Genomic DNA, 26,938 nt, shown 5'->3' with positions numbered 1-26,938 from the left:
ATAAGGTGTGAATGATATTCCTCTCATTCTTTTGGATATGGATATCCAGTTCTCCAAGCAGCAATTTTTTGAAGTGGCCATTCTCTCCCAGTTCAGTGGGGTTGGTGGCCTTGTTGAAAATCAGTTGACTGCGTATGTGAGGATGTATGTCAGAACTATTAATTCAGTTCCATTGGTCAGTATGTCTGTCTTTGTGCCAATGTCATGCTGTTTTGAACATGGTAGTTTTGTAGTACATTTTAAAGTCAGGTTGTGTGATTCCTCCCATTTCATTTTTTCTTTTCTGATATGTCTTTGACTATCAAAATAGGTATTTCCCCTTCCAAATAAATTTCATGGTTAGCTTTTCCAATTCAATAAAAAATGCTGTAGCAATTATTATTGGGATTGTGTTAAATATGTACATGAGTTTGGGTAGTATAGACATCTTATTGATGTTTTGCCTTCCTGTTCATGAACAGGGATTAGTCTTCCATTTATTTAGGTCTTCTTTGATTTCTTTTAACAGTGTTGTATAGTTTTCTGCACAGAAGCCATTTACATTTTTAGTTAAATTTATTCCTAGGTATTTGATTCCTTTAGTTGCTATTGTAAATGGGATTTTTTTCTTGATTTCTTCCTCATATTGCTAATTGTTTTACAGAAATGCTACTGATTTTTGCACATTAACCTTATAGTCTGTGATATTACTAAACTCATTTATAAGCTCTAGAAGCTTTGCTGTAGATTTCTTAGGTCTTTCGAGGTATAGGATCATATTATCTGCCAATAGTGAAGTTTTTACTCTTTCCTTTCCAATCTCGATGGCTTTTATATCTTTTTCTGGCCTAAGTGCTGAATCAAGTATTTCTAATACAATGTTAAATAAGAACAGTGTGAGTTGGCATTCTTATCTTGTTCCAGCTCTTAGAGGTAAAGCTCCTAGGATTTCAGCATTGAATATGATATTAGCTGTGGGTTTTTCATATATTCCCTCTATCATATTGAGGAATTTTCTTTCTATTTCTATCTTTTGCAGTGTTTTTATCAGGAGAGGGTGCAGTATTTTGTCAAATGCTTTTTCTGCATCTATAGAGATTATGAAGTGATTATTTTCTTTCAATCTGTTTATGTGGTGTTTCACATTGATTGATTTTCTTACACTGAATGATCCTTGCTTACAAGGGATGCAACAGACTTTGTCAATGTGTATAATTTATTTGATGTGTTATTGAATATGATAAGCAAGTATTTTATCATCTACAATCATTAGGAAGATTTGTCTATAGTTTTCCTTTCTTTGGCATCTTTGTGTGGCTTTGGTATTAGGGTGATGTTGGCATCATAGAAAGAATATGAATTCCTTCTGCTTCTCATTTTTGAAAGAGTTAATGCAGGATTGGTGTTTGTTCTTTCTGGAATGTTTGGTAGAATTCACCTGTGAAGCCATTTGGTCCTGGATTCTTCTTAGTTGGGGGTTTTTTGATGACTAATTCAATCCCATTACTCGTAATTGGTCCATTGAGTTCATGAATTTCTTCTTTTGTCAATGTTGGCTGCTTGTGTCTGTGTATGTGTGTGTTTGTACAAAACAGCATCATTATTTGCACACTTTAATTTCACAACAGAAAACTCACAATACACAACATCCAACCCCATTGTCAAATGGGACAAGGTCCTTGCATCCTACCTTAGACACAAGGATGGAAAGGAGGAAAAAAATAACAGTAGATATCCATAGATGGAACCAGGTGGGACAGGGCCACTCAGGCTGTTGTGGGAGCCAGGGGGACACTATACAGTGGGTGCAAGTTTTGTGGATTGGAACTCCTAATCTACTTCTTCCATGCGAGATGCATCTTCATCACCTTCGGTGGGGGGCGGGGATCTCATCAGGAACAGCAGCACTGGGTTCCTCTGCTATCACTTCATCTTCATCAATGCTCAGGCCTAGCTTGATCATGCAGTACATGTGGTTTCAGTGGGTCTGGGGACCCTCAAGGGAGAAGCCAGAGGACAGCAGTGCAGTTTCAAACAACAGCACCACCAGGTCCTTGACAGCCTTGTCATTCTTGTCTGCCTCAAACTTCTGTCGCAGAGTCTCCACATTGGGGTGGTCCGTGTTTATTTCCAGGTGCTTTTTGGCCATCATGTAGCCCATTGTAGAGTTGTCCTGAAGTGCTTGGACTTTTATCATCCACTCCATGTTGGCTGTCCAGCCTTGTGTTTTTATTAATTTTTACATTTCCTCTAAATTATCTGTCTTGTTGGCATACAATTTTTCAAAGTATCCTGCTATAATACTCTTTATTTTTTGTGTTCCGTGGTGATATCCCATTCCTCTTTTCTCATTTTATGTATTTACATATTCTCTCTGTTTTTTTTTTTTGTTAGTGTGAGTTTTTCAATTTTATTAATTTTCTCAAAGATCCAGCTTTTGGTTTTGTTTATTTTTTCTAGTGCTTTCTTATTTTCAATTTATTTAGCTCTTCTCTGATCTTTGTTATTTTCTTCTTTCTATTTCCTTTGGGGTTAGTTTGTTGTTCTTTTTCTAATTCCTCTAGGTGTGCATTTAGGTCTTTGATATTAGCTCTTTCTTCTTTTTAAATATAAGCATTTATAACTATAAATTTCCCTCTCAGTACTTCTTTTGCTGAATCCCATAGGTTTTGATACATTGTGTTGTCATTTTTATTCATTTCAAAGTAAGCACCGATTTCTTTTCCAGTTTCCTCCTTGACCTACTGATTGTCTAGAAGTGAGTTGTTTAACATCCATATCTTTGTACCTAACCTGTTTCTCTGCATCAAATTGATTTCCAGCTTCATTCCAGTATGGTCAGGGATATTATTCTGTATAATTTCAATCTTTTTCAATTGATTGAGAGTTGTTCTGTGGCATAGCTTATGGTCTGTCCTGGAGAATGATCCATGTACACTTGAGAAGAATGTATATCTTGCTGTATTGGGGTGCAATGTTCTGTATATGTCTGTTAAGTCTAGACCCTCTAATATATTATTCCAGGTCTTTGTTTCTTTATTGATTCTTTGTTGAGATGTTCTATCTAATGGTGATAATGGTGTATTAAAGTCCCCCACTATAATTGTAGAGGTATCTGTTTCTCTACTTAGTTTTTTCAATGTTTGCCTCATGTATTTTAAAGTACCATGGATAGGTGAATAAATGTTTATGATTGCTCTTTCTTCTTGATACATTATCACGTTTATTAATATATAGTAGCCTTCCCTGTCTCTTACAATAATTTTGCATTTAAAGTCTATTTTTTCTAATATTAGTATAGCTACTCCCATCCCTTTTTGATTATTGTTTGCATGTCAAATTGTTTTCCAATGATTCACTTTCAGCCTCCTTGCATCCCTGTGTTTAAGATGAGTTTCTTGCAGAAAGCATATAGATGGGTAATATTCCTTTATCCATTCTGCCAATCTGTGTCTTTTGATTGGGGAGTTTAATCTCTTAACATTCAATATTATTACTGTCAAGGAATTACTTACATTAGCCACATTTTCTTTATGCTTATGTATTTCATATGTGGTTTTCATTTCTCTTTTTATCTTTTTAGTTGTTTTTCTACTTTCCCCCAACTCTCTCTCTCATGTTCTTTCCTTTTATCATGCAGAACTTCCTTTTGTATTTCTTGTAGGGCTGTTTCTTTATTGACACATTCTCTTAATTTCTGTTTATCTGCATATATTTTGAACTCTCCCTCATTTTTTTCCTATTATTTTTCTTCTTTATTTTCTTTTGAATTTTACATTAAAAAAATATGAGGTCCCCATATACCCTCCACCCCACACACCCCACCCTTCCCACATCAACAAACTCTTCCATCATTGTGGCACATCCACTGCACATGGAGAATACATTCTGGAGAACTGCTGCAGCACATGGACAATGGTCCACATATCAGTCCACACTCTACCTCAGTCCACCCAGTAGGCCATGACAGGACACACAAAGTGCAGTATCCATCCCTGCAGCACCACCTAGGACAACTCCAACTCCTGAAAATGCCCCCACACCATATCTCTTCTTCCCTCTCCCTAACATCAGCAGCCACCGTGGACACCCTCTCCACATCACTACTACAATTTCTTCCTTTACTAATCACAATAGTTCCCCAGCAGAACACCAGTAAGTCTACTCTAATCCATACTCTATTCCTCCATCTTGTGGACCTGGAATGACTATGTCCAGTCCCCCTCTACATCAAGAGGGAGTTTAGATTCCACATGTATGATGGATGCATTTCTCCTGCTTGCAGTTGTAGGCATTCTTGGCTCCCTGGTGTGGTGGTTGACCCTCTTCACCTCCCTGTCAGCAGGCCAGGGTAAGTCCAAAAAACCAGAGGGTAGGAGCTGCAAGCCTGCTGAGGCCCAGGGCCTGGCTGTCACATAGACAGTTCAGAGATTCAGGTCTCCTGAGTATACACCAACCCAAACACCAACCACAGGTCTGGTAAAAGTAACAGAAGAGGCATGTGTAGAAAGGTTATATCTGAGTCCAACTCCATCACCCTCATGAACACGAACTCCAAAATAGGGCCAACTCACATGGCCCAGAACTACAGAGCCATCTGCCTTGACCATAGAACCTGTGGGTCACTGCAATCCTCAGGAGAACCCAGCACCTGGGTTTCCATCTACGTTTGCTGTCTCTGGTACCCTGCTGAGGCATGCATAAGCATCACCCCCTGATGACCTCCCGACTCTTTGTTGGAGACTCTTAGCCATATAAACTCACTTGTCCTTTCCATTTCCCCCTTTTTATCCAAAGTCAAAAAGCAGTTTTTAACACCTTTTACTACATGTAGGCTGAGATATTCTCCCGGTCTGAGTTGATCTCTTTGTTCATGGTCTTTTTGTAGTTACATCATCAGCTGGTGCTTGGTAGTAATTCCTCAGTGCCAGGGAGGCTCATCCCAGGGAGTCATGTCCCATACTGGGAGGAAAGCAATACATCTACATGCTGAGTTTGGCTTAGAGAGTGGCCACATTTGAGCAACATGGAGGCTCTCAGGAGGTGACTCTTAGGCACCCCGCAGCTCCAGACCTAGTTCATATTTCAGGCACACAAGTTCATAATCGGTGCCATGAATATCAAGGGCTCATCATTGGACCATCCATCTTTATTGGTTTTTGCCATTGCACTTGGGGGATTGTTGTTGTTCCATTGGGGAATGTGGTAGAGCTCCCCTGGTCAGGAATTCAGCACTCTCCCATTTGTTGTTTCCAACAGAAACTGCTATGAAAATATCCAGACCTTTCTATGTGCCTGTATACATTCCCTGGAGAACACCCTCCCAACCGTGTGCCCCCCACCGATGACACCCCACACAAGTGCTCCTTCCCTGCCATAGTTGACTCTTTCTGTAGTCCAAAACTTCTTCAAAAAGGAAGCCCAATCTATTGCCAGGTTCCATTATTAGAAAAATGGAATATAGTGATGGGTTTAAAGGTTAAATACAGAATATATAGAAATTTAGAAAAATTAAATAAAGTGAAAATAAACTGGAGTATCAAAGAAATGAAAAAATGAAAAAGCTTTGTTTTTGACATTTTGCCTTTCATCACTGCTACAGGTGTTGCCCTGTATGTACAGTGACAAGGCAATTTCTTCCATTTCTTCCTCAGTGTCTACCTCCTTTCTTTCTTTTCTTCCCCCCTGATTATTAAGTCTCTCTTGACATAAGTTTTAGGTCACAGTAATTCACATATACAGTATATGGTACTTCCACATACCCAACATCAAACCCTTTGTCCCTTCCCCAACAGTGATCTTTTTACATGTTCATATTATATTTGCTGCAACTAATGTACAGATAATGAAACAATAGCTTTCAAACATGGTCCCATTTGGGTTTACGTTATGGTTTATACTTTAGACTATACAGTTTTCTAAATTTTTAGTTATCCTGTTTTACATTATGGTTTACATTTTAGCCTATAGACTTCTATACATTTTTAGTGTAATTTAACATGACCTATATCCATCATGGCATGATCTGGTCGAACACTTCCATTGCCTCACAGTTACCCTGATTCCATGTATTCAACACCTCTTTCCCCCTCCCCGCAGGGCTCACAATAACAATCAATCTTCATTACTTGAGGGACCACATTCAGAGTTACTCGCAACAATGTTGAGGCTTGACATACTCGACTGCCCTAACCCATTGGGAGCCTCTATTCTCTCAATAGATACAATTCCCTCTATTTCAGAACATCAGTCCTCCCCAGGATGTGGGTATACCTTCATTCATTTTATGTATCTCCACCCAATGATATAATCCACTATGACAAAATGAGCACTCACACACTCCCGAGAAGCTTGCCCTGTGTTAGATTCCACCCCCTTAAGCATCCCAAACAGGCAACCTTCCATATTAAATTCTCTAAAGAGTTTTCTCTGCACCACAATTTCAACCACATACCTGACAATCTCCCATGATCAAATGTTCCCCTCACCCTCTCCCCAATTTCTTGGGCAATCTGACCCATCCTTCCATCTCTAGTGCCCCTAAAGCCACACAGCCCCACCCAAAGTTATCCCTATGCCCCAATATATCCCTTCCCTGTACAAACACTTACCTCCCACTTATCATAGATTTCACCCAAGTAGCTGTCAACTCACAACCTTCCTCTACCCTCCAACTACCTTAAAGTTTATCATCCAGTCTCTAGCTCTCTGAGACATCTTGTTTACTTATTTCATATCAGAGAGGTCATGTAGTATTTGCCCTTCAATGCCTGGGTTGCTTCACTCAACATAAGGTTCTCAAGATTCATCCATGTTATCACATGTGTTTGTCCTCTATTTGTTCTTATAGCTGAATAGTATTCCATTGTATGTATATACCACATTTTATTGATCCACTCATCTGTTGATGGGCATGTGGGTTGATTCCAACTTTTGGCAATAGTGAATAGTGCTGCTATGAATATGGGTGTGCATATATCAGTTTGTGTCCTTGTTTTCAGATCTTCTGGATATATACCAAGCAGTGGAATTGCTGGGTCTTTTGAGAAACTGCCAAGCTGTCCTCCAGAATGGTGGGATCCTTCTGCATTCCCACCAACAGTGGATGAGTGTTCCCATTCCTCCACATCCTCTCCAATTCTCTTCTGATTTTCTGATAGCTGCCAGTCTTATGGGAATATGATGGTATTTCATTGTTGTTTTGATTTGCATTTCTCCAATAGCTAGGGATTTTGAGCATTTTTCATGTGTTTTTTAGCCATTTGTATATCATCTTTGGAGAAGTGTCTGTTCAAATCTTTTTCCCATTTTTTAAATGGGCTGTTTGCCTTTTTATTTTCAAGATATAGGCATTCTTTATATATGCAAGATATAAGTCTCCTATCAGATATATGTTTACCAAATATTTTCTCCCATTGTGTAGGCTCTTTTTTTCACTTCCCCGACAAATTCCTTTCAGATGCAGAAGGCTTTAATTTTGAGTAAGTCCCATTTATCTATTTGTTCTTTTGCTGCTTGTGCTTTTGGTGTGATGTTCATGAAGCCATTTTCTATTACAAGGTCCTGTAGATACTTCCCTACTTTGCTTTCCAAGGTCTTTATGGTCTTGGATTTTATATTTAGGTCTTTGATGCATCTTGAGCTGATTTTTGGTATAAGTTTTTCTTTTTTATTAGAATTTATTTGGTGCAATCTCACCTATTATTTTTTTTCCAAATTCTACTCAATTTATTCATGTTTAAAAAATATTACATTCAAAAAATATGAGGTCCCCATTCACCCCCACCGCCCCCACCCCACCACTCCCCCCACAGTAATACTCTCCCCCATCATCATGACACATGATTTTTGGTAAGTTGGTAATCCTCTTTCAATCTTTTACATATGGATATCCAGTTCTCCAGGCACTATTTGTTGAATAGGCCATTCTCTCCCAATTGAGAGAATTTGGTGGCCTTGTCAAATACCACATTGCTGTATATATGAAGATCTTTATCAGAACTCTCAGTTCGATTTCATTGGTCAATGTGTCTATCCTTGCGCCAGTACCATGCCATTTTCACTACTGTAGCTTTGTAGTATGTTCTGAAGTCAGGTAGTGTCATTCCTCCAACTTCATTTTTCTTTTTCAGTATGTCTTTGGCTATTCAGGGCCTCTTTCCTTTCCAAATAAATTTCATAGTTAGTTTCTCTAGTTCATTAAAGAATACTGTGTTGATTTTTTTTCTCTTCTTTTGGCTCTATTTTTTTAATATTACATTAAAAAATATGAGGTCCTCATATACCCTCCACCCCCCTCACTCCACTCCTACCCCCATTACAACAATCTCCTCTATCATCATGAGACATTCATTGCATTTGGTTAATACATCTCTGAGCACCGCTGCACCTCATGGTCAATGGTCCACATCATAGCCCACACTCTCCCACAGTCCACCCAGTGGGCCATGGGAGAACATACCATGTCTGGTAACTGTCTCTGCAGCTTAGATGTGTTGATTTTTATTGGGATTGCATTGACTCTGTAGATCAGTTTTGGTAGGATAGACATCTTAGTAATATTTAGTCTTCCTATCCATGAACAGGGAATATTCTTCCATTTATTTAGGTCTTCTTTGGTTTCCTTGAACAGTGTTGTGTAGTTTTCTGTGTATAAGTCTTTTACCTCTCTCATCACATTTATTCCTAGGTATTTGATTTTTTAATTTACTATTATGAATGGTATTTGATTCCTGATTTCCTCCTCAGATTGCTCATTATTGCTGTACAGAAATGGTACTGATTTTTGTGCATTTATCTTGTAACCTCTGACTTTACTGAACTCATTTATAAGTTCTAGGAGCTTTGTTGAAGATTTCTCAGGGTTTTCTATGTATAGGATCATATCATCAGCAAATAGTGAAATTTCGACTTCTTCCTTCCCAGTGTGGATGCTTTTTATGTCTGGTTCTTGCCTCAGTGCTCGAGCAAGTACTTCTAATACTATGTTAAATAGGAGGGGTGATAGTGGGCATCTTGTCTTTTTCCTGATCTTAGAGGGAAAGATTTTAGGATTTCACCATTGTAAATGATGTTAGCTGTGGGTTTTTCATATATGCTCTTTATCATGTTCAGAAATTTTCCTTCTTTTCTCATCTTTTGCAGTGTTTTTATCAAGAAAGTGTGCTGTATTTTGTCAAATACTTTTTCTGCATCTATAGGTATGATCATGTGAATTTTTTCCTTCAGTCTGTGTATGTGGTGTATTACATTAATTGATTTTCTTATGTTGAACCATCCTTGCATACTGGAATGAACCCCACTTGGTTATGGTGTATAATTTGTTTAATGTGTTGTTGAATATGATTAGCAAATATTTTGTTGAAGATTTTCACGTCAAGGTTCATTAGAGGGATTGGTCTGTAATTTTCCTTTCTTGTGGAGTCTTTGGCTTTTGTATTGGAGTAATGTTGGCATCATAGAATGAGTTAGGCAATGTTCTTTCTGTTTCAATTTTTTGGAAGAGTTTAAGCAAGATTGGTGTTAGTTCTTCTGGAATGTTTTGTAGAATTCACCTGTGAAGCCATCTGGCCCAGGGCTCTTTTTAGTTGGGAGGTTTTAATGACTGATTCTATCCCTTTACTTGTGATTGGTTTGTTTAGATCATCAGCTTCTTCTTTTGTCAATGTAGGCTGCTTATGTGTTTCTAGGAATTTGTCCATTTCCTCTAAACTGTTGCTTTTTTGGAATATAGTTTTTCAAAGTATCCTCTTATAGTCTTTATTTCTGTGGGACCAGGGGTGATACCTCCTTTCTCCTTTCTTATTTTGTGTATTTGTCTCTTCTCTCTTTTTTTCTTTGTTAATCTAGCTAAGGGTTTGTCAATTTTACTGATCTTCTCAAAGAACCAGCTCTTGGTTTTGTTTATTTTTTCAAGTGCTTTGTTATTTTCTATTTCATTTAGTTCTGCTCTGATCTCTGTTCTTTCTTTCTTTCTTCTTCCTTTGGGGTTAGTTTGTTGTTTTTTTTACTAATTCCTCCAAGTGTGTATTTAATTCTTCAACTTTAGCACTTTGTTCTTTTTTGATGTGTGAATTTATGGCTATTAATTTCCCTGTCAGTAGTGCTTTTGCTGCATCTCATAAGTTTGGATATGTTGCGTTATCATTTTCATTAGTTTAAAGGTAGTTATTAATTTCTTTTGAGATTTCCTCCTTGACCCACTATTTTTCTAAGAGTGTGTTGTTAACTTCCAAATCTTGTGCCAAATCTGGTCTCTAGCCCTTGCAGATTTTCAGCTTCTTTCTACTGTGATCAGAGAAATTATTTTGTATGATTTCTATATTTCTGAATTCATTGAGACGTTTTCGTGGCCTAGCATGTGGTCTATCTAGGGGAATGATCCATGTGCACTTTAAAAGAATGTATATCCTGCTGTATTTGGGTGTAGTGTTCTGTATATGTCTATTAGGTCCAGGTCCTCTAATATATTGTTCAAAGTCTTTGTTTCTTTATTGTTTCTCTTTTGAGATGTTCTGTCCAAAGTTGATAGAGGTGTATTAAAGTCCCCCACTATAACTGTAGAGGCATCTATTCCTTCACTTAGTTTTTACAGTGTTTGCCTCACATATTTGGAGGCACCCTTGTTAGGAGCATAAACGTTTATGATTGTTCTTTCTTCTTGAAAGATTATCCCTTTCCCTAATATGTGGCGTCCATCTTTGTCTCTCATAATTGTTTTGTCTTTAAAGTCTATTTTGTCTGATATTAATATAGCTACTCTTGCCCTTTTTTGGTTATTTTTGCTTGTAAGATGGTTTTCCAGCCATTCACTTTCTTTTTTTTTTTTTTAAAGATTTATTTATTTACTTCTCTCCCCTTCCACCCACCCCCCCCCGCCCCAGTTGTCTATTCTCTGTGTCTATATGCTGCGTCTTCTTTGTCTGTTTCTGTTGTTGTCAGCAGCACGGGAATCTGCACTTCTTTTTGTTGCATCATCTTGTTGTGTCAGCTCTCCGTGTGGGTGGCACCATTCCTGGGCAGGCTGCACTTTGTTTCACACTGGGTGGCTTGCCTTATGGGGCACACTCCTTGTGCATGGGGCTCCCCTATGCAGGGGACACCCCTCATGGCACGGCACTCTTTGCGTGCATCAGCACTGCACAAGGGGCCAGCTCCATATGGGTCAAGGAGGCCCAGGGTTTGAACCACGGACCTCCCATGTAGTAGACGGATGCCCTAACCTCTGGGCCAAGTCTGCTTCCCAGCCATTCACTTTCAACTGCCTTGAATCCCTGGGTCTAAGGTGTGTTTCTTGTCAACAGTATATAGATGGGTCATATTTCCTTATACAGTCTTCCAGTCTTAGTCTCTTGACAGGTGAGTTTAATCCATTGACGTTCAGTGTTATTATTTTCAAGGACTTACTTATATTAGCCATATTTTCTTAGGATTTGTGTTTGTCATATTCTGTTTGATTTTCTTTTTCTGTTTTTGTCTTTTTAATTGCTCTTACACTCTCCTCCAACCCTGTCTCTCTTGTTTTTTTCTTTCCTCCTGCAGAACTCCCTTTAATATTTCTTGAAGTGCAGGATTCTTGTTGGCCTACTCTCTTAGTTTCTGTTTATCTGTGAATATTTTGAACTCTCTATCATTTTTGAATGTTAACTTTGTTGGATAGAGTATTCTCAGTTGGAAATTTTTTTCTTTAGTACCTTGACTATGTCATACCACTGTCTTCTTGCCTCCATGGTTTCAGATGAGAAATCAGCACTTAATGTTATGGAACCACCTTTGTATGTGATGGTTTTCTTTTCTCTTGCTGCTTTTAGTATTTTCTTTTTGTCTTGAGTGTAGGATTACTTGACAAGTATATGTCTTGGTGTAGGCCTGTTGGGATTTATGCTGTTTGGGGTGTATTGTGCTTCCTGGACATGTACATCTATCTCCCTCAATAGGTTTGGGAAGTTTTCAGCCATTATTTCCTCCAACACCCCTTCTGTCCCCTTTCCCTTCTCTTCTACTTCTGGGTTGCTTATAATATGTATGTTTGCCCATTTTGCATTGTCATTCAGGTCCCCAAGCCCCTGCTGCATTTTTTCTATCTTTTTATCGAACAATTCTACTATCTGTTTGATTTCAGATGTACTGTCTTCCACATCTCTTAATCTCTCCTCTGCCTCTTTGAGTCTGCTGTTATTTCCTGAGAGTGTATTTTTGATTTCTTGAATTGTGCTTTTTATCACCATCATATCCATTATATTTTTGTGTATGATTGCAATTTCTTCTGTATTCTTTTCAACTGTTTTCTTCATATTCTTTTTTTTTATTGACTTTGTAATAATATTACATTAAAAATATATATGTGAGGTCCCATTCAACCCCACCCCCCCACTCCCCCTCTCCCCCCCCAACAACACTCGTTCCCATCATCATGACACATCCATTGGATTTGGTAAGTACATCTTTGGGCACCTCTGCACCTCATAGACAATGGTCCACATCATGGCCCATACTCTCCTCCATTCCATCCAGTGGGCCCTGTGAGGATCCACGATGTCCAGTGATCACCCCCGAGGCACCATCCAGGGCAGCTCCACGTCCCAAACACGCCCCCACCTCTCATCTCTTCCTGCCCTTCCCCATACCCATCGTCCACCATGTCCACTTTTCCCAATCCAATGCCACCTCTTCTATGTGGACATTGGATTGGTTGTGTCCATTGCACCTCTATGTCAAGAGGAGGCTCAGATTCCACATGGATGCTGGCTGCCATCCTCCCATTTTCAGTTGTAATCACTCTAGGCTCCATGGTGTGGTGATTGTCCTTCTTCAACTCCATCTTAGCTGAGTGTGGTAAGTCCAATAAATCAGATTGTAGGTGCTGGAGTCTGTTGAGGCTCAGGACCTGGCTATCACATTATCAGTCCAGAGATTCAAATCCCCTAACTATATCTTAAACCCCAACGTTAACTGCACCTCCAGCAGATTAGTATGAAAGTCTTATGAAGGGAGATCCCATCTGAGTCCAGGTTCATCACACATAAACACCATTTCCAGAGAGGGGCCATCTGCCCTGGTAGTAAACCCCATCGGCCATGACCATAACTCTCATGGGTCTCTTTAGCCTTCATAGGAACCAATATCTGGGGGTTGTAACTGCTTTATCTGTCTCTCTGACTCTGCTCAGTTGTGCATGAGGGCAATCCTTCTGCCAGCCTCCAGACTCTTTTTTAGAAACTCGTAGCCATATAAACTCATTTCTCCTTTCCATTTCCCCCTTACTTTAGGTCAAACAGCATTTTAAAGTCATGGTATTTTATGTAGACATGGATATTCTGCTGATCCGCATTGAACCTTCCATATAAGGTCCTTTTCCAGTTGCATCATCAGTTGGTATTTGATAGTGGTCCCTCGTTGCCAGGGAGGCTCATCCCTGGGTGTCATGTCCCACGCTGGAGGGAAGGCATTGCATTTACATGCTGAGTTTGGCTTCGAGACTGGCCACATTTGAGTAACATGAAGGCTGACAGGAGGAAATTCCCAGGCACAATGTTGCTCTAGGCCTTGTTCTTATTTTAGGTTTATCAGCTCACAAGCATAGTCATTAGCATCAGGGGCTCACTGTTGAACCCTCACTCCCTCCCGGTCCCCGCCGCTGTACCTGGGAGACTATCGCTGCTCCCCTAGGGACCACGACAGAGCACCACTGGCCAGGAACCCAGTACCCCCCCTGCTGGGTTTTTAATTGTTGCCACTATGAGTATATCCAATCATTACCATGCACCCTGGACATATGTTCTGTACAGCTCCCTGTCAGCCATATATCACCTGTCATTGGTATCCCATACCAGTATCCCTCCATTGCCATTGTTGAAACACTCTGTGATCCAGAACTCCCCGAAATTTGAAGCCCAATATAATGTCATGGTCCCTTACTAGGGAATGGCATATAGCGATGGGTTTAAAGGATAGATAAAGAACTTGGATAAAGTTAGATAAAGAACTTAGATAAAGAATGTTGACTTGAAAAAATTCCACATCCTATCCTTTTTTTTTTTTTTCCCCCCCTAATTATTCAGCATTTCTTCGTAGGAGTCCTAGACCACAGCAATGCATATATATAATATACAGCACTCCCATACATCCACCACAACACCTTTTTCCTTCCACAGCGATACTCTTACACCCTATTCACATCATATTTACTTAAGGTGATGTACAGAGTCTGAGATATTAGCTTTCTAACATAGTAATATCTGTGCTTACATTATGGTGCATACTTTAGGATACACAGTTCTTTACATTTTTAGTTCTCCTATGTTTTACATTATGGTTTACATTATCAGTCTGTCGTCTCCTATATGTTATGGTGTAATATTACATGTTTTATATCCATCCTTATGTACTCTCAAGAAACTCCTCCCTTGCCCCCCATTTACTTTGGTTCCACACATTTAACGTCCATTTTCCCTTCCACCTTGGTGCCCACAGTGACAGCCAACCTCCGTTTCCTGAGGGGCCACTTCCAGAGATAGATGGAATAGTGTTTAGGGCCTAACTTGCTCATCTGCCCCAATGCCCTGGGAGCCACCCTTTCTCTCAAGGGATAGAGTTCCCTCTATTTGGTGGCATTAGTCCTCCCCAGGATGTGGGTCCACCCCCACTCTCACTACTTGGGATTCTACCCCATGGTGTCACCCACTCTGGCAGAATGAGCATTTAGACATTCCCCAGGAGCCCGTCCTGCATCAGACCCTCCCCTCCGAGCATTCTAAACAGGTAACCCTCTTTATTATATTTTGATATTATTTTCTCGGCATTTTACTCTCCACCACCTCCTAACCCTCTCCTGTGTTCGTATGCTACCTCTCCCTCCCCCCACTTTTGGGCAACATTACCCAACCGTCCCTCCCCAGCCACCCTCAAACCCATAAAGCCCCAAGCAAAGGCAACCCCTTGCCCCCATTTTATCTCTTCTTTGTGTTCATACTTACCACCATCTCGTCTTAAGTTCCACCCCTGCAGACATCGGCTCATATCCTTCCTCCACCCTCCGATTTCCTGTAAGCCTATCGTTCAGTCTCTTGCTATCTAGGGCAGCTTGTTTATTTCATATCATTGAGGTCATGTAGTATTTGTCCTTCAATGTCTGGGTTGCTTCACTCAACATAAGGTTCTCAAGATTCATCCATGTTATCACATGTGTTTGTAGTGTGCTTGTTCTTACAGCCGAGTAGTATTCCATTGTGTGTATATACCACATTTTATTGATCCACTCATCTGTTGATGGGCATTTGGGTTGATTCCAACTTTTGGCAATAGTGAACAATGCTGCTGTGAACATTGGTGTACATATATCGGTTTGTGTCCTTGTTTTCAGTTCTGCTGGGTATATACCCAGCAGTGTTATTGCTGGGTCATATGGCAAATCTATGGCTAGTTTTTTTTTTTTTTTTTAATTTTTTAATTTTTTATTGACTTTGTAATATTACATTAAAAATATATATGTGAGGTCCCATTCAACCCCATCCCCCCACCCCCCCTCTTCCCCCCCCAACAACACTCGTTCCCATCATCATGACACATCCATTGGATTTGGTAAGTACATCTTTGGGCACCTCTGCACCTCATATACATTGGTTCACATCATGGCCCATACTCTCCTCCATTCCATCCAGTGGGCCCTGTGAGGATTTACAATGTCCGCTGATTGCCTCTGAAGTACCATCCAGGGCAGCTCCATGTCCCAAAGACGCCTCCACCTCTCATCTCTTCCTGCCTTTCCCCATACCCTTCGTCCACTATGTCCACTTTTCCCATTCCAATGCCACCTCTTCTATGTGGACATTGGATTGGTTGTGTCCATTGCACCTCTATGTCAAGAGGAGGGTCAGATTCCACCTGGATGCTGGATGCAATCCTCCCATTTTCAGTTGTAATCACTCTAGGCTCCATGGTGTGGTGGTTGTCCTTCTTCAACTCCATCTTAGCTGAGTGTGGTAAGTCCAATAAATCAGATTGTAGGTGCTGGAGTCTGTTGAGGCTCAGGATCTGGCTATCACATTGTCAGTCCAGAGATTCAAATCCCCTAAATATATCTTAAACCCCAACATTAACTGCACCTCCAGCACATTAGCATGAAAGTCTTATGAAGGGAGATCCCATCTGAGTCCAGATTCATCACACATAAACACCATTTCCAAAGAGGGGCCATCTGCCCTGGTAGTTAACCCCATCGGCCATGACCATAACTCCCGTAGGTCTCTTTAGCCCTCAAAGGAACCAATATCTGGGGGTTGTATCTGCTTTATCTGTCTCTCTGACTCTGCTCAGTTGTGCATGAGGGCAAACCTTCTGCCAGCCTCCAGACTCTTTTTTAGAAACTCGTAGCCATATAAACTCATTTCTCCTTTCCATTTCCCCCTTACTTTAGGTCAAACAGCATTTTAAAGTCATGGTATTTTATGTAGACATGGATATTCTGCTGATCCGCATTGAGCCTTCCGTATAAGGTCATTTTCCAGTTGCATCATCAGTTGGTAGTTGATAGTGGTCCCTCGTTGCCAGGGAGGCTCATCCCTGGGTGTCATGTCCCACGCTGGAGGGAAGGCATTGCATTTACATGCTGAGTTTGGCTTCGAGACTGGCCACATTTGAGTAACATGAAGGCTGACAGGAGGAAATTCCCAGGCACACAGTTGTTCTAGGCCTTGTTCTTATTTTGGGTTTATCAGCTCACAAGCATAGTCATTAGCATCAGGGGCTCACTGTTGAACCCTCACTCCCTCCCGGTCCCCGCCACTGTACCTGGGAGACTGTCGCTGCTCCCCTAGGGACCACGACAGAGCACCACTGGCCAGGAACCCAGTACCCCCCCTACTGTGGTTTTTAATTGTTGCCACTATGAGTATATCCAAACATTACCATGCACCCTGGACATATGTTCTGTACAGCTCCCTGTCAGCCATATATCACCTGTCATTGGTACCCCATACCAGTATCCCTCCATTGCCCTTGTTGAAACACTCTGTGATCCAGAACTCCCCGAAATTTGAAGCCCAATATAATTTCATGGTCCCTTACTAGGGAATGGCATATAGCGATGAGCTTAAAGGATAGATAAAGAACTTGGATAAAGTTAGATAAAGAACTTAGATAAAGAATGTTGACTTGAAAAAATTCCACATCCTATCTTTTCCTTTTTTTTTTTTTTTTTTTTTCTCCCCCCCCTAATTATTCAGCTTTTCTTCACAGGAGTCCTAGACCACAGCAATGTATATATATAATATACAGCACTCCCACACATCCACCAGAAAACCTTTTCCCTTCCACAGTGATATTCTTACGCCCTATTCATATCATATTTACTTAAAGTGATGTACAGAGTCTGAGACATTAGCTTTCTAACAAGGTGACATCTGTGCTTACATTGTGGTGCATACTTTAGGATACACAGTTCTTTACATTTTTAGTTATCCTATGTTTTACATTATGGTTTACATTATCAGTCTGTCATCTCCTATATGTTATAGTGTAATATTACATGTTTTATATCCATCCTTGTGTACTCTCAAGAAACTCCTCTCTTACCCCCCATTTACTTTGGTTCCACACATTTAACGTCCATTTTCCCTTCCACCTTGGTGTCCTCAGTGATAGCCAACCTCCGTTTCCTGAGGAGCCACTTCCAGAGATAGATGGAATAGTGTTCAGGTCCTAACTTACTCAACTGCCCCAATGCCCTGGGAGCCACCCTTTCTCTCGAGGGATTCAGTTCCCTCTATTTGATGGCATTAGTCCTCCCCAGGATGTGGGTCCACCCCCACTCTCACTACTTGGGTTTCTACCCCATGGTGTCACCCACTCTGGCAGAATGAGCATTTAGACATTCCCCAGGAGCCCGTCCTGCATCAGACCCTCCCCTCCGAGCATTCTAAACAGGTAACCCTCTTTATTATATTTTGATATGATTTTCTCAGCATTTTAATCTCCACCAACACCTGACCCTCTCCTGGTTCGTATGCTACCCCTCCCTCCCCCCACTTTTGGGCAACGTTACCCATCCGTCCCTCCCCAGCCACCCTCAAACCCGCAAAGCCCCAAGCAAAGGCAACCCCTTGCCCCCCTTTTATCTCTTCTTTGTGTTCATACTTACCACCATCTCGTCTTAAATTCGACCCCTGCAGACATCGGCTCATATCCTTCCTCCACCCTCCGATTTCCTGTAAGCCTATCGTTCAGTCTCTTGCTATCTAGGGCAGCTTGTTTATTTCATATCATTGAGGTCATGTAGTATTTGTCCTTCAATGTCTGGGTTGCTTCACTCAACATAAGGTTCTCAAGATTCATCCATGTTATCACATGTGTTTGTAGTGTGCTTGTTCTTACAGCCGAGTAGTATTCCATTGTGTGTATATACCACATTTTATTGATCCACTCATCTGTTGATGGGCATTTGGGTTGATTCCAACTTTTGGCAATAGTGAACAATGCTGCTATGAACATTGGTGTACATATATCGGTTTGTGTCCTTGTTTTCAGTTCTGCTGGGTATATACCCAGCAGTGGTATTGCTGGGTCATATGGCAAATCTATGGCTAGTTTTTTGAGAAACCGCCATACTGTCCTCCAGAATGGTTGGATCCTTCCGCATTCCCACCCGCAGTGGATGAGTGTTCCCCTTCCTTCACATCCTCTCCAGCACTTGTATTCTTCTGTTTTTTTCATAGCTGCCAATCTTATGGGTGTAAGATGGTATCTCATTGTAGTTTTGATTTGCATTTCCCTGATAGCTAGAGATTTGGAACATTTTTTCATGTGCTTTCTTGCCATTTGTATTTCTTCTTCGGAGAAGTGTCTGTTTAAGTCTTTTTCCCATTTTTTAAATGGGTTGTTTATCTTTTTATTTTCAAGATATAGGAGTTCTTTATATATGCAAGTTATACGTTTCTTATCAGATATATGATTGCCAAATATTTTCTCCCACTGTGTGGGCTCCCTTTTTACTTTCTTGACAAACTCCTTTGAGGTGCAGAAGGCTTTAATTTTGAGGAAGTCCCATTTTTCTATTAGTTCTTTTGGTGCTCGTGCTTTTGGTGAGATATTCATAAATCCATTTCCTATTACAAGGTCCTGTAGGTGTTTCCCTACACTGCTTTCTAAGGTTTTTATGGTCTTGGCTCTTATATTTAGGTCTTTGATCCATCTTGAGTTGATCTTTCTATAAGGTGTGAGATGGTAATCCTCTTTCATTTTTCTACCTATGGCTATCCAGTTCTCCAGACACCATTTGTTGAATAGGCCACTGTCTCCCAATTGAGAGGGTTTGGTGGCTTTATCAAATATTATGTGGCTATATATGTGAGGTTCTATATCAGAGCTTTCAATTAGATTCCATTGGTCTATGTGTCTTTCCTTATGCCAATACCATGCTGTTTTCACCACCGTAGCTTTATAGTATGTTTTGAAGTCAGGTAGTGTGATTCCTCCAATTTCGTTTTTCTTTTTCAGTATGTCTTTGGCTATTCTGGGTCTCTTTCCTTTCCAAATAAATTTCATAGTTAGTTTTTCTAGTTCCTTAAAGAAGGCTGCGTTGATTTTTATTGGGATTGCATTGAATGTGTAGATCAGTTTTGGTAGGATAGACATCTTAATAATGTTCAGTCTTCCTATCCATGAACAAGGAATAGTCTTCCATTTATTTAGGTCTTCTTTGATTTCCTTGAACAATCTTGTATAATTCTCGTTGTATAAGTTCTTTACCTCTTTAGTTAAATTTATTCCTAAGTATTTGATTTTTTTATTTACTATTGTGAATGGTATTTGTTTCTTGATTTCCTCCTGATCTTGCTCATTATTGGTGTACAGAAATGCTACTGATTTTTGCGCATTGATCTTATAACCTGCGACTTTACTAAACTCATTTATGTGTTCTAGAATCTTCGTTGTAGATCTCTCAGGGTTTTCTATGTATAGGATCATGTCATCTGCAAATAATGAAATTTTGACTTCTTCCTTTCCAATTTGAATGCCTTTTATTTCTGGTTCTTGCCTCAGTGCAAGTGCAAGTACTTCTAAGACAATGTTAAATAGGAGCAGAGACAGTGGGCATCCTTGTCTTTTCCTGAGTTTAGAGGGAAGGAGTCTAGGATTTCTCCATTGTAAACAATATTGGCTTTAGGTTTTTCATATATACTCTTTATCATGTTCAAAAAATTCCCTTGTATTCCAATCTTTTGGAGTGTTTTTATCAAGAAAGGGTGCTGTATTTTGTCAAATGCTTTTTCTGCATCAATAGATATAATCATGTGATTTTTTTCCTTCAATCTGTTTATATGGTGTATTACGTTGATTGATTTTCTTATGTTGAACCATCCTTGCATACCTGGGATGAATCCCACTTGGTCGTGGTGTATAATACATTTAATGTATTGTTGAATACGATTAGCAAGTATTTTGTTAAGTATTTTTGCGTCTAGGTTCATCAGAGAAATTGGTCTGTAATTTTCTTTTCTTGTGATGTCTTTGTTTGGCTTTGGTACTAGGGTAATGTTGGCGTCATAGAAGGAGTTGGGTAATGTTCTTTCCGTTTCGATGTTTTGGAATAGTTTCAGCAGGATTGGTGTCAGTTCTTTCCAGAATGTTTTGTAGAATTCACCTGTGAAGCCATCTGGCCCTGGGCTCTTCTTAGTTGGGAGATTTTTGATAACTGATTCTATCTCTCTGCTTGTGATTGGTTTGTTAAGATCATCAATTTCTTCTTTCGTCAATATGGGCTGCTTATGTGTTTCTAGGAATTTGTCTATTTCCTCTAGATTGTCATTTTTGTTGGAATATAGTTTTTCAAAATATCCTCTTATGATAGTCTTTATTTCTGTTGGGTCAGTGGTGATATCGCCTTTCTCATTTCTTATTTTGTGTATTTGCATCTTCTCTCTTTTTTTCTTTGTTAGTGTTGCTAAAGGTTTGTCAATTTTGTTAATCTTCTCAAAAAACCAGCTCTTGGTCTTGTTTATCTGTTCAAGTGCTTTCTTATTTTCTATTTCATTTAGTTCTGCTCTTATCTTTGTTATTTCCTTCCTTCTTCTTCCTGTTGGGTTACTTTGTTGTTGTTTTTCTAATTCCTTCAAATGTGGAGTTAGTTCTTCGATTTTTGCTCTTTCTTCTTTTTTGATATATGAATTTATGGCTATAAACTTCCCTCTCAGTACTGCTTTTGCTGCATCCCATAAATTTTGGTATGTTGTGTTATCATTATCATTTGTTTCAAGGTAGTCATTGATTTCTTTTGAGATTTCCTCTTTGACCCACTGTTTTTCTAAGAGTGTGCTGTTTAATTTCCAAATCGTTGTGTGAAATCTGGGCTTCTGTCCCTTGCAAATCTCCAGCTTGACTCCACTGTGGTCAGAGATAATGTTTTGTATGATTTCAATCTTTCTGAATTCGTTCAGCCTTTCTTTGTGGCCTAGCATATGATCTATCTTGGAGAATGATCCATGTGCGCTTGAGAAAAATGTATATCCTGCTGTGTTTGGGTGTAGCGATCTGTATATGTCCATTAGATCGAGCTCCTCTAATATACTATTCAGATGTTTTGTTTCTTTGGTGATTCTCTTTTGAGATGTTCTGTCCAGAGTTGATAGTGGTGTATTAAAATCCCCCACTATAATTGTAGATGTATCTATTCTTTCACTTAGTTTTTCCAGCGTTTGCCTGACGTATTTAGAGGCACCCTTGTTAGGGGCATAGATATTTATGATTGTTCGATCTTCTTGACAGATTTTCTCTTTCACTAAAATGTAGTATCCTTCTTTGTCTCTCACAATTGTTTCACATTTAAAGTCTATTTTGTCTGATATTAATATAGCTACTCCTGCCTTTTTTTGGTTATTGTTAGCTTGTATGATTGTTTTCCAGCCATTCACTTTCAATCTCCATGCGTCTCTGGGTCTAAGATGTGTCTCTTGTAGACCGCATATGGATGGGTTATATTTCCTTATCCAATGTCCCAGTCTGAATCTTTTGATAGGTGAGTTTAATCCGTTGACATTCAGAGTTATTACTATCAAGGAATTATTTGTGTTAGCCATATTTTGATTGGATTTGTGTTTGTCATATTTTGTTTGTATATTTTTTTGGTCTTTTTTGTTGTTGTTGTTGGTCTTATACTCTCCTCCAACTTTGCCTTTCCTGTTTTTTCCTTTCTTCCTGCAGAACTCCCTTTAGAATTTCTTGAAGGGGAGGTTTCTTGTTGGTATACTCTTTCAGTTTCTGTTTGTCTGTGAATATTTTGAACTCTCCATCATGTTTGAATGCTAGTTTAGCTGGATAGAGTATTCTTGGTTGGAAGTTTTTTTCCTTTAGTACCTTGACTATATCATACCACTGTCTTCTTGCCTCCATGGTTTCAGAAGAGAAATCAGCACTTAATCTAATTGAGCTTCCCTTGTACGTGATGGTTTTCTTTTCTCTTGCTGCTTTTAGGATTTTCTCTTTGTCTTGAGCCTTGGATAATTTGATAAGTATATGTCTTGGGGTGGGCCTGTTGGGGTTTATGACTTGTGGAGTGCGCTGTGCTTCTTGGATATGTACATCTGTCTCTTTCAGTAGATTTGGGAAGTTTTCAGCCATTATTTCCTGCAACACTCCTTCTGACCCCTTTCCCTTCTCTTCACCTTCTGGAATGCCTATAATACGTATGTTTGAGCGTTTTGCATTGTCATTCAGGTCCCTAAATCCTAATTGGATTTTTTCTATCTTCTTATTGACCCCTTCTACTATCTGTTTGATTTCTGAGGTACTGTCTTCCACATCACTAATTCTCTGCTCTGTCTCTTCTAGTCTGCTGATATTTGCTGCAAGTGTATTTTTGATTTCTTGAACTGTGGTGTTCATTCCCATCATATCTGTTATGTTTTTGCGTATGTCTGCAATTTCCCCTCCAAGTGATGTCTTCATGTTGTTAACCTCTTTCATTACTGCATCAAATTTGTCGGTGATAAATGTTCTGAGTTCTTTCATTGCTTGTGCCAAGTTTTGCTCCCCTTCATGATTATTGGTTTGTTGATTGGATTCAGTCATGTTTTCCTGATTATTGGTTTGGTTTGTAGATTTTTGTTGCTTTCTGGTCATCTCTTTATTTTGACGAATTTAATCAGTTCCTTAGCTTCTTTGTCTGCTTTTGGAGGTTAATTAGTTGTTATTTTTGCATAGGTGTTATATCTTCTCTTTGTCACTTTTTTCTTCTTACTCAAGTTACTTGTTGTTGGTTAAGTTCACTTTAGAAGAAAGTATTAGTGTTGGGGAAAGGCAATTGTGTCAGCAAGGGTAAAGTGTAAAGTGGTATTGGTAATGTATGTTAACAAAGCAAGAATATGAGATCTGGGAGGATGGAGGTTAGATTCATGTAGATTGTATAGAGTTATAGCTGTAGGTAGAGTATCTTTTATGAAGTAGATGACTGAATATAGGCGGAATATGGTATGAACTACAAAGCTATTGTTTTCATGAGAGAAGGAAAAAGAAAAGAAAGGTAATATTTTCAAGAGTGGATAACAGACAGAAAACAGAACAAAGGTATTAGAAATTAAGAGTTAGACACTTTGTGGATCAAAGAATGGGAGGTGGGGGGTGGAATATAGGAGAGACAGTAGATGATAGTGGTTATCAAGATGCAGGGGAAGAGGGATAGTGTAGGTAGCCTAAATCAGTTCACACAGAAATGAGGCAGTGGAGGATGGGAAAACCCAGCAAATGTGAGGTGTTCCCTGTAGCACGTATTGTGTACTTGAATTAAAATAAAATAAGTGGAAAATGAGGGACAAGAGGGAAAGAGAGAACCGAAAAAAAGAAAAAAAAACACTAATTATAATAAAGAAAAAAAGAAAGACAAGAAGAAAGGAAGAAAGAAAAAGAGGATAGGCAAACGGTGGGGAACAGATAGGGGGGAGAGAGATACAGGTATACACGTGTCACAATTGCAACACTATCTAAAACAACAACCAAAAAAAACCCCTAAATATCTGTATATAAAAAAAAAGGACTTTGGGGGAGACGCTAGGAGAAAAGACTAGGGGATAATGCAATATTAGCAATCAGGGCGTCAAAAAGAGTAAAAAATAAGATAAAGTGAAAATAAAAACAAAACAATATGAACCAATAAAGATAAAACGCAAACGTTAAGGTCCAGGGCACTCAAGGACCCCAGGTAGACCCCAGAGCGTGATGGATTCAGGGGTGGAAAGTCTGAGACACTGAAGACTCAAGAGGTGTGAGTCTGGGGTGTGGACCGCCAGAGTTCAGGGGACCCAGACCTGGCAAGCTCAAATCTGGTCCACAGAAAGCTTAGGAGCCCCGCAGTGCAACACAGCCCTCAGGGATCCCCGTAGCTGGGTGCCAGCCCTGTGGGGGAAGCCAGATCCGCGAATTTTATATTGAATTTCTGATCCCTGGAATTCACCTAACTCCTCAGGGTATCAGCCTTTGGACAGCTCCCTCCCTGTGCTCCCTCGCAACGGCCACTTGAGGGCGCCTCTACACCACGGCCAGTTCAATGACCCAGATCCCAAGCCCCGCCGGGTGGGGTGGGCTTCAGCTGGAAACGCCGAAAACAGACTCTAAGATCCGAAATCCCAAACTTCGCAAAATATCCCCCAATCAGCTTCCAGACGTGTCCTCCTCCCTCACTGCACCCTACAACAGTCTCCCAATTGTGTCCCCTTATTGTCCAAAATCCAATTCCGTTGCAGATCGGCAGCCGGACCTGTGGGGATGGGGCTCCAGGCGGAAGCACTACCCCCCCTGTCCGGCGACCAAAAACGTCCCCTGCTTCACAAGAAAACACCGTCTGTCTCCCCAAATCAATCTGCAAAGGAGTCTTGTCCCAACAATCCCTCACCAGCCAGCCCAGTATCCGCGAATTTCTCAGCACCGCAAAGCCTCTAGTAAAAGGAAAAAAAAAACTAAAACCCTGGCCGCCGCGGCTCCGGAGCTTCAGGAGCACCCGATACCGCGGCTCCGCCCACCCAAGGAGGGAACTTCCCGAGCCCAGCTGGGACCTCCGTTTATATATTATAGATATATCCTCTCTGTTACCTTCCCACCGAATTGACGTCCAGACACCTTCCAACCAGCAAAAATCCCCGAAACAGCTCGGTCCCAAAGAGCCTTCAACACTGCCCAGCCGCCCCCTGCAGAGACACTACCAGGCAAGCTCACGCAGCCACCATCTTGCCGAAAAGCCTCTCTTCATATTCTTAATCTCTTCCTTTACCTCATCAAATTGATCCCTAATATATGTTTTGAGATCTTTAATTACTTGCTCCATGTTCTGTTCCTCTTCCTGGTTTAGTTTGTTCTTTGGATTGGGGCATGTTTTCCTGATTATTGGTTTGGTTTGTAGTTTTTTGTTGCTGTCTGGTGATCATTTTATCTTGATGGGTTTAGTCAGGTGCTTAGCTTCTTTGTCTAGTTTGGAGTTTAATCAGTTGTTGTTTTTGCATAGGTGTTAAGTGTTCTCTTTGTCACTTTGTTCTTCTTATTCTATTTCCTTGTTGTTGGCTATGTTCACTTGAAGGAAAGTATTAGGACCAGAGAAAGCAAAAAGATTAAGAAAAGAAAATGAATAATAGTAGTATTGATAGTAAATATTAACAGAGGAACCATGTGGGATATAGGAGAATGGATTTTAGACTCATGTAAGGTATGTAGAGTTATAACAGTAAGAAAAGTAGAGGATGTAAAAATCGAATATGGAGAGGAATAGAGTGTGAATTAAAAGGCCTCTGTATTCAGGAGAGAGGGAAAGAGAAAATAGAGGACAATAATATAAAGAGTGAATATAAGGCAGAAAACAGAATAATGGTATTAGTAATAAAAAGTCAAAAAAATAGGGGGGCAAACAAAGTGAGGTGTAATGTAAGAGAAACAATCAGTAGTGGAGGATAGAAAGATGTAGAGGAAAGGGAATAGTGTTGGTAGCCAAAATTAATAAACACAGAAAAGAGAAAATGGAGGATGAGGAAATACAGCAAATGTGAAGCTCTCCCTGTAGCACCTAATGTAAGAAGAATAAGAAAGCAGAGAAAGAAAAAAAGAGAAAAAAAGATGGACAAAAGGGAGTGGGGAAGTAAGTCGGTAAAAGAAAAAGAGAAAGAAAGAAAAAAGGGCCTTGGGGGGATAAAGAGGAAGGAAAAACAAGGGAAAACCAAGTTTCAAGCAAGGAATCCTGTTTGTAGTTAAATAAAATGCCTTAGGGATCTACCATTCCCCCTTTTCTCCCTTCCTCACTTCCCTCTCTCCCAGGCAGCAGGAAGGCTGCCTGAGAGGTCCGGTAGGAGATTCAAGTGGGTCCTTGTTGAATCAGTTCTGCACAGAAAATAATCACTCTTAATTTCCAGAGAGAGAGCACCCACACCTCACCAGGAACCCCAAGCATGCTATTGGAGGCTTGGAAAGCAGCTCCTACAGTTTCTCTCCTTTAGGTTTGCTATGAGAGGGCTTTTTGATTTTCTGACTCCACCTTCTCCCAGGCCAAGTTTCCTATCCCAGGGTATTTAGGTGAATTGGGCTTTCTCAGCAGATTCGCCACTCCTGTCTTCCCAGACTCTCCCCAAGCCAGACGGTATTCTCCTCCAAGTGCAAGAAAAGAAAAAAAGAAAAGAAAAAAAGGGGGGACACCAGAAAATCAAACCCACACTAGCCAGGCCTCCCTACTGCACCCCCCACTGAATCCCTCCCACACATGGAGTCCGTCCAAAACCGGAGGGCCAGGGCAATCCTGGAACTCCAGGAGCACTGGACTTGGGAAAGGGAAGTCTGGGACAAGGCAGACCAAGGGCATGTAGGTCCGTGGAACACAGGCTATGGGGGCTCAGGGGATACTGACCTGGGGACCTCATATCCGGGGACGACAGGGCCCAGGAACACCACCACACAACCAACAGTTCTCAGGAAACACCACCGCTGCCAGCCCCAGGGG

At 40.4% G+C, this 26,938-nt stretch overlaps 1 pseudogene; it reads right to left on the bottom strand.

The window, feature by feature from the left end:
* Positions 1-1,809: 1,809 nt before the first annotated feature.
* LOC101417678 (putative heat shock protein HSP 90-beta-3) lies at positions 1,810-2,185 on the bottom strand (annotated as a pseudogene).
* Positions 2,186-26,938: the final 24,753 nt, after the last annotated feature.

This window comes from Dasypus novemcinctus, chromosome X, assembly GCF_030445035.2.
Source record: "Dasypus novemcinctus isolate mDasNov1 chromosome X, mDasNov1.1.hap2, whole genome shotgun sequence".
In the NCBI taxonomy this organism is placed as follows: domain Eukaryota; kingdom Metazoa; phylum Chordata; class Mammalia; order Cingulata; family Dasypodidae; genus Dasypus; species Dasypus novemcinctus.
Note: the sequence above shows the minus strand (reverse complement) of the source record. Positions and strands in the feature narration are given on the sequence as shown.